The sequence below is a fragment of the Zea mays genome, chromosome 3, assembly GCF_902167145.1.
Source record: "Zea mays cultivar B73 chromosome 3, Zm-B73-REFERENCE-NAM-5.0, whole genome shotgun sequence".
Classification (NCBI taxonomy): Eukaryota; Viridiplantae; Streptophyta; class Magnoliopsida; order Poales; family Poaceae; genus Zea; species Zea mays.
Window position 1 is genome coordinate 236744330 of NC_050098.1, and position 9085 is coordinate 236753414.

Sequence of the window (9085 nt, forward strand, 5' to 3'; positions counted from 1 at the left end):
CGACAACATGTCGTTGGTAGCTTATTTTACTCCAACTTCAAGGTGAATAACTTGTCCCTTAACTTTTATTGTTTAGAATAATAAAAACATGTCTGACGAAGGTTGTGTTCGTGTAGAGTATGCTGTTGAGCAAAGCCTTGCAAATGCAGCAAGATTTTGAAGATAAAAAACACGAAGTTATAATTGAAAATTTGGAAAGCAAAATAAAGGAACAATCAGATGCTTTCGAGAAAAAGAACTTTGAGCTCCAGGCAACCGAAGGTTTATTGGCGGAAGCTGAAGCAAAAATAACAGAACTGAACACGAAGCTTCTCCGCCAGTCTGAGCAGTTCGAACGAGAAAAACAGGATCTTAATGCAAAACTTGAAGCCGAAGCTCAACAAAATTCGGATTTGAGAAAACTACTGACAAGTCTTCAAGAAAGATGCTTGGAATTTAGCAACAACTGCATTCAACGATTAAGAAAGATTTTTTACTCAGTTGGAGCCAGCAGTGAAAAATTCACCCCCTCAGCTGAAGATCTACCGAAAACCTTCGAACATATTGAGGGGGAGATTGACGAGCTCGACGAAGTCATAGCTGGGCATGGTGACTTCTGTGCCTGGGTGGCTTCTCGAGGCACTGCTGCGGCTTTCCTGAAGGCTGGCTGTGATCATGGAAAGATTGTCAACAGGCCAAATTTCACTTTATCACCATCAATCCTGGATGACATTCCTGATCTCGCCCGAAGTATCTCGAACAGATTTGTAAAAATGATATGGACAAAAGGTGGGCGAGAGAAGGCTGGAGACGAAGCTCGTAGCCACCTTGAACCAGTAAGAAACCATACCTTGTGCTTACCTTTTCCTATAAACTTGATTTTGACTTACACCGACCTTATTCATGTAGATGACGAAGCCGAAGCTGATGACCAAAAATGACACTGAAGCCGAAGCTCCTTGGAGATTAGATAGTAAACTGTAGACAGTGCTTGAGAAACTTTTGAGATAACTTTTGTAAATGTAAACAAAACTTGTTCTTAATGTATTCTGTTCATACCTTGTAATATATCCTTATCCTTTCACTGATGTATGAGAAATGCTTTGATGTGGACGAAATTTTCTTTTTTGAGCCGAAAGCGAAAAAAAAACACCTTCCCTTCTTTTCGTACGCAACGAAGCATAGAAAACAACATTTTCCTTTTTTCCGAAGGTCTCCTTTTTGTACACGAAGCTCTTTCTTTTCGAAGCCCTCTTATGCCAAAACAACCGCTTATGCTATGAAGATGATTATCCTACATATGCCTGGATGAATGTTTATGAATGCAAATGTTATGATGTAATGTGATGTGCAAATGAATGGCCAAACAATCACACTTCAAGCCATGCTCATAGCCATTATTTCCTTAAAAACAGTCACACCTCAGCTCTGCATCCCCTTAGGAACGACTTTGGAGCTTCTTCGCCTTTACTTTCGGCGGAATCAGCGTTGACTTTTTGCTGTAAGCTCTGCATTCCCTTAGGAACGACTTTGGAGCTTCTTCGCCTTTACTTTTGGCGGAATCAGCGTTGACTTTTCGCTGTTAGCTCTGCATTCCCTTAGGAACGACTTTGGAGCTTCTTCACCTTAACTTTTTGGCACTCGATGGTGCGTTCTCAGCTTTTACATTTACATTCCTTGGGGGATTTTGCTCTTATAGAACTAAAAAAGGAAATTACATGTGATGGCCCCATTAAAAACCTTTCTCCCCCTTCGGAAAGGAAAAGGGTGCCATGAAAGAAGAAATAAAAAATATGAAAAATTACATCAAGTTATACATAATAACGCCGAAGCTCATCCGCATTCCAAGACCTAGGAATGTCGTTGCCGTCCATATCCTTCAATCTGTATGAACCGGGTCTTGACGAAGATGCTACTAAGAAAGGTCCGTCCCATTTCAACTGCAACTTGCCCACTGTTTCTGGGTTGGCCACTCTCCGAAGCACCAAGTGCCCTGGCTCAATATTTTTTAGCCGAACCTTTCTATCCCGCCATTTGATTGTTTCGGCTTGATATTTATTGATATTCTCCACGGCTTGCAGTCTGATCCCTTCTAAAGCATCTTTTTCTATAGAATAAGTAGCTTCGGAATCTGATTCTGCCGAAGCTAATATCCTTATTGATCCGGTTTTAGCTTCCTCCGGAGTTATTGCTTCGTCACCGAATAACAACTTAAATGGAGTAAAGCCTGTAGACCTTGATGTTGTTGTGTTGTGGCCCCACACCACTTTGGTTAACTGATCTGGCCATTTTCCCCTGGGTTGGTTGAAGATTAATTTCATTATTCCTGTCATTATAATGCTGTTGGCTCTTTCAACGAGTCCATTCGACTCCGGGTGCCTAACTGATGCAAAATGGATCTTCGTACCAATTTGGTCACAGAAATCCCTGAAAGCTTCGGAGTCAAACTGTGTCCCATTATCCACAGTGATAGCCTTTGGCACCCCGAAACGACAAACGATATTCTGCCAGAAAAACTTTTGGACGGTGGCCGAAGTTATTGTGGCTAAAGGCTTCGCCTCAATCCATTTAGAAAAATATTCCACAGCTACTATAACATATCTCAGGTTCCCTTGGGCCGGTGGTAATGGACCTAACAAGTCAAGGCCCCACCTTTGCAATGGCCAAGTGGGTTGTATGAGCTGTGTTAAGGACGAAGGTTGTTTTTGATCTCTTGCACATTTCTGACAACCTTCGCATTTTTGAACCAATTCTGCTGCATCCGAAGCTGCCTTCGGCCAATAAAATCCTTGGCGGAAAATTTTTCCAAGTAACGACCTAGATCCGATGTGAGATCCACACAGGCCTGCATGTATTTCTTTCATTAACTCTATACCTTCGGCTCTGGATAGACATTTGAGTAGCGGAGCACAAACTCCATGCTTGTACAACTCCCCTTCTATTATGACATATGGACGAGCTCTTGCCTCTATCCTCTTGTTATAAGCTTCGTCATCTGAAAGGAATTTACCCTGAAGGTAAGAGATGATCTCGGTTCTCCAATCTTCGCTGTAAACAGGAGATATATTGAGGACTGCTCTTTCAAGAAGTTCCACCGAAGGTGCTTTTATTGTTTCGAAGAACACATCCGAAGGTAAGGGCAGCCCCTGCGCTGCTGACTTAGCTAACAAATCAGCATGCTCATTTTGTCCTCGAGGGATATTTTTGACAGAAAATCCCTCGAAAGAAGCTTCAACTCTTCGAACCATATCCAGATATTTTTCAAGCTTCGGATCTTTAGCCTTGCAACTTTTGTCAATATGACCCGAAACAATCTGGGAATCAGTTTTAAGTATGGCCCTTCTGATTCCCATTGCTTTTATCTTCCGAAGACCTAGTAGCAATGCTTCGTACTCGGCAATGTTATTTGTGCAACTAAAATCAAGCTTTGCCGCATAACAAGTTTTGACTTTGGAAGGTGAAACCAACACAGCAGCCGCTCCTGCTCCGAAGGTTCCCCAAGATCCATCACAAAACACTGTCCATGCTTCGTTGTCTTTATTCGTTTCTTCCTCCTGAGCCCCTGGCGTCCAGTCAGCAATGAAATCTGCCAACGCCTGAGACTGAATCGAAGATCTATGAACATATTCAATACAAAATTCATTGAGCTCTGCAGCCCATTTTCCAATCCTTCCAGTAGCTTCTCGGTTCCTCATAATATCCTTCAGAGGTTGTGAGGAAGGAACAATTATGTTGTAAGCTTGGAAATAGTGCCGAAGCTTCCTGGAGGCCATCAAGACAACATACAGTACCTTCTCCAACTCTGTATAATTTTTCTTTGATAAACTAAGAACCTCGGAAACAAAATATATTGGGGCTTGCCTCTTGACTTGACCATCAAGCTTCTCCTGGACAAGCGCTGCACTTACCGCTGAGTGCGAAGCTGCCACATATAATAATAAAGGAGCCCCTGGCGTTGGTGGAGTCAATGTTGTTAGATCTATCAAATACTGTTTCAGCTCTTCAAAAGCCTTCTGCTGGATTGGTCCCCATTGAAAGACTTCGGCTGACTTCAGCACTTCGAAGAATGGTAAGTTTCTCTCTGCTGATCTGGATATGAATCTATTGAGAGATGCCAATCTTCCTGTCAGTCTTTGAGCCCCCTTCTTTGTAGTTGGTGGCTCCATCCGAAGTATAGCTTCAATTTTACTTGGATTAGCTTCGATTCCCTTTGTTGAAACCAAGCATCCAAGAAATTTCCCCTTCTTTACTCCGAAGACGCATTTTTCTGGATTTAACTTTAAGCCAGCTTGCCTGAAACTGGCGAAGGTCTCCTGCAGATCAGCAATATGATTCTCCTGCTTCGTGCTTTTTACAATGATGTCATCAACATAAGTTAGCACATTTCTGCCTATTTGAGATTGAAGAACCTTCGCAGTCATTCGGCTGAAACTCCCTCCAGCGTTTTTGAGCCCCTCGGGCATCCGAAGATAGCAATATGTGCCACTTGGAGTTATGAAGCTAGTCTTCGGCTCATCTTCCTTCTTCATCCAAATTTGGTGATAGCCTGAATAACAGTCTAACAGACTCATGAGCTCTGAAGAAGCTGCTGCATCAACTAAAGAGTCTATCCTTGGTAGTGGGAATTCGTCCTTCGGGCAAGCCTTGTTAAGATCTGTAAAATCAATGCACATTCACCACTTGCCATTGGCCTTTTTTACCATAACAGTGTTAGCTAGCCATTCTGGGTACTTCACTTCTCTGATAACTCCTGCACTGAGGAGTCTTTTGACTTCGTTGCGAGCACCTTCGGCCTTATCATCTGACATTTTCCGAAGCCTTTGCTTTCTGGGCCTGAAGGATGGATCGACATTGAGCGAGTGCTCAATAACATCTCTATTGACTCCGCAGAGATCATTGGCTGACCATGCAAAAACATCCTTGTTATTGAACAAAAACCTTATCAAGGTTTTCTCCTGCTCTTCGGATAATTGAGAGCCTAACAGTACCTTCTGCTCTGCTATGTCCTCACATAAGAGCATAGGCTTCGGCTGATCTGCTGAAGCTGCTTTCTCCCTTCTGAATTTGTACTGTTCACAAGCTTCAGCTCCATCTATGTTATGGATTGCTTTTGAGTCAGTCCAATTGCCTTCGGCCCTTCTTGCAGCTTCCTGACTTCCATGGATAGCAATGGGTCCCTGATCCGAAGGTATCTTCATGCAAAGATAGGCAGGATGAAGGATTGCTTCGAAGGCATTGAGGGTACCACGACCAATAATTGCATTGTAAGGGTATTCCATGTCAACAATGTCAAACACAACTTGCTCAGTTCTAGTGTTGTTGATGAACCCGAAGGTCACTGACATGGTGATCTTGCCCAGTGCTACAATCTGTCTTCCTCCGAAACCACAGAGAGGATGTGTAGCATCATGAATCTTATCTTCTGGCTCTTGCATTTGTCTGAAGGCCTTAGCAAATATAATGTCAGCTGCACTGCCTGTGTCAACCAAGACATTGTGGACCAGAAATCCTTTGATAACACAAGAGATAACCATGGCATCGTTGTGTGGGTAATCTTTGAGCTGAAGGTCCTCTTAGGAGAAGGTAATAGGAATGTGAGACCATCTTGACTTGATGAAGGGTCCTTGCACCCCAACATGTTGTACCCTTCTCTGTGCTTCTTTCTTTTGTTTCTTGTTAGCTGGCTCTGAGGACGAGCCACCTATGATCGGGAGCACCAGCTTCGGGTCCGAAGTGGCTCCAGCTTGGTCGTTGAACGAAGCCATCAGCTCAAAAAGTGGAAGTGAGTTCACCGGAGGTGGGCGCCAATGTTGGAGACTTGCTCTCAAATGCTATGAATCAAGAGCAAGGCAACATAAAATGTTAAATAATAACGTCCTTCGTCCTTAAAACATTATTCCCTTCGGGATAATGGATCTTGGACGAAGGTTGATAAGAGTATAATTACGGAGTTAAACCTTCGTAATAAAACTTCAATAGGTATTTATAAGATAATACAAAAAGGTACAAGATGAGTGAATAAATCATAGACTAATTATATTATATTTATTATATTGAATCATTAAATACAACAATACCTATGCCTTGGCAAAGGTTGAATTCCGAGAGATGCGATTGCAATTATCAGAATGCGTGGATAATAACGGAATACTGTTCACTATTTATAGGCACAGGACGCAGCCTGTGAGGAATTACAAGTATGCCCCTTATAAAAACTTACAACATTGACTCAGACCTTTATGGACTAAAAGGTCATTCTATCTTTAAGTCGGTTTGTAATGCCGAAGCTTCACGAAGAGAAACCTTCGGCTATCTTATACAAACAGCTTCAGGCGAGGACCACTTCTTCCTATAAGACCTTCGGCGACGAAGCATAAACCCAACACCAGCAACCCATCGGTAATAATTCATTATACTCGCTTTCATTGAATAACCTAGTGGACCCGCATTTGACATGATGACATATAAAATCAGTAATAACATCCAGCATCGCTCAGTAACAATCTTTATTTACTCAGTAATACTGAGTTAAAATAACAGCAATACACAGTTACATTATATGGCTAGTGACCACATTATATGACCCAGTAATCTCTTCAGTAATAACCCATGATCATCAGTAACATTACCAAAACTCTAAGTAATAGTGTTAAATTTATAGTCAGAAAACAACAGTAAAACAATGTATCACTCAGTAACAAACATATTTCAGCACTAACATTATTATGCCCAGTAATAACCCATCAGTTTCAATCATTAACTCAGAAATCGGTATGTAATAACAATGTTTATCACACATTAACAAACCACACTTCGGTAACAACCCATCAATCTCAATGACTGACTCTAGCCAGCGACCATATTATATGACCTAGTAATCCTTCAGTAATAACCCACGATCCTCAGCAATATTGCCAATTCTCAGTAATAGTGTTACATTTGCAATCAAAAGACATCAGACAAAGTACTGGTTCAGTTAAGGCAACATACCACAAAAAACAAAAATAATTGCTAGATCGTTGTGTTGAGGGAACTTACTGACAATTGTAGCATTGAGGAACTTACTGACAGATCGTACCTCATAAGTCCACACCAGATGACCATCATGCGCGAAAATATACGACGACTCACGATCGGTCTTACCAACCGTCGGTAGGTGCAAACTACGCGAATCAAAGCCTAGGGCAGCGGTAGTAGTAACAACATTGTTTTTTTATTTTAGGGTTACATCGGGATCGGAGCCCACACCCTTTTTAATTGGTCGGTGTAACACCCCGTCCACTCTCGGACCGGCAGTACTTACTCCTGGCAGCCCTCTAGGATCATAGACCATCCCCACAGGCCAACACGAGTCTTTTGTGCGCACTTTGTTCTCACTCATGTGCACCCGAGAAAACTTCCCGATCAGTCACCTATCCCAAAATTGCTCCAAGCCAAGCACGCTTAACCTGGAGGATCTTTCGAGATAGACTTCCGAAAAAGAAGATGCACCTTATTGATATGAGTACTCTACTAATTCTATTAAGCCTTGGGTCAGGATATCACACAATCCACCCGGGCTAGGATATCACACTCCAGCCCCTTAGAAGACCGACGTCCTCGTCGGTCAACCTCAAGCCAGGAACCTCCCCTCTTGGCCACGTCTATGTGTCTAGTGCCGTCATATATCATTCCATGTGACCACTCCGAGCCCACATGTGCCATGCGCCATATACCCTAACCCCTAATCCACACACGCCCGTGAAACAGCGAGGGTCAGTTCTGATACCACTTATAACACCCCGTCCACTTTCGGACCAACAGTACTTACTTCTGGCAGCCCTCTAGGATTATAGATCATCCCCACAGACCAACACGAGTCTTTCGTGAGAACTTTGTCCTCACTCATGCGCACCCGAGAAAACTTCTCGGTCAGTCACCCATCCCAAAATTGCTCCAAGCCAAGCACATTTAATCTGGAGGATCTTTCGAGATAGGCTTCCGAAAAAAGATGCACCTTGTTGATATGAGTACTCTATTAATTTTATTAAGTCTTGGGCCAGGATATCACACAATCCACCCGGGCTAGGATATCACAGTCGGGGTGGGTGAAAGGGCGCGTCGCGCGATGTTTTTTTTGCCGCCTTTTTCGCGATCTGCGGCATGTTGTATTGGCCGCACTGCACGTGGCGTCCTCGCGCGGAGGGATCGGGCTGGTCCTAGCATCTAGGCGCGGTTGGGTCCTCGTGCGGGGGTTGGGCTAGTTCGAGCGTCGGGACGCGGTTGGGTCTGGGTGAAGCGTCACCCTAGATAACAAATAGCGCTTCAATTGAGTACAGATGCCATAAAATCGAGGAATAACAAGACAAATGACCTCATCGCTGGAAGAATCGCACCACAAGTAAAAATTATGAAAGAATAATAAATCTAGGTAGCTTTAAATGTTTGGATCTTGGTGGCTCTCATCAAATCGGATGTTCGAATGTTAACTAGAAGTATTGAATATAGCCTAATTATATAGATGGAGATTAAACGGTAAGACGAACCTGTTAACGCTAATTAGTTTATGATTCAACTATGTGATACTACAGTAACCAAATGTTAATCATGGACTAATTAATTAGGCACAGCAAATTTGTCTCGTTGTTTAGTCTTCATCTATATATATAATTAGTTTTATAATTAGACTATATTTATTTGCAATTAGTATTCTCTCCGATCCAGAATAAAATTCGTTTGACCTTCTTAGTTGATTCATACAATAATTAATATATTTACAACATAGACATGAAAATCAAGTGCTGGAGAGATTAATAATTTAGAACGAATGGAGTATTAAACATCGGATGAGACATAAACTTTAGTGAGGGAACTACATCCTCAATCGTTAGGCCGGCCGTCTTTTTCGATGGACCCCATCGATCAATTCATTCATTTTAGTGACAGCTTTAAATCTTCTGTTGCCACGTCTCTGTACATACGCACGCATACTCTCCATGTATAGTGTGGTATATACTCCGATACTACACATGAGCGAGCCGTGGACGCTTCTCAGCCACGACTTTCTTCCATCCATCACACATCCAACCAACTTCATTCTTCATCATCATGTGTGCCTGTGCCTGGC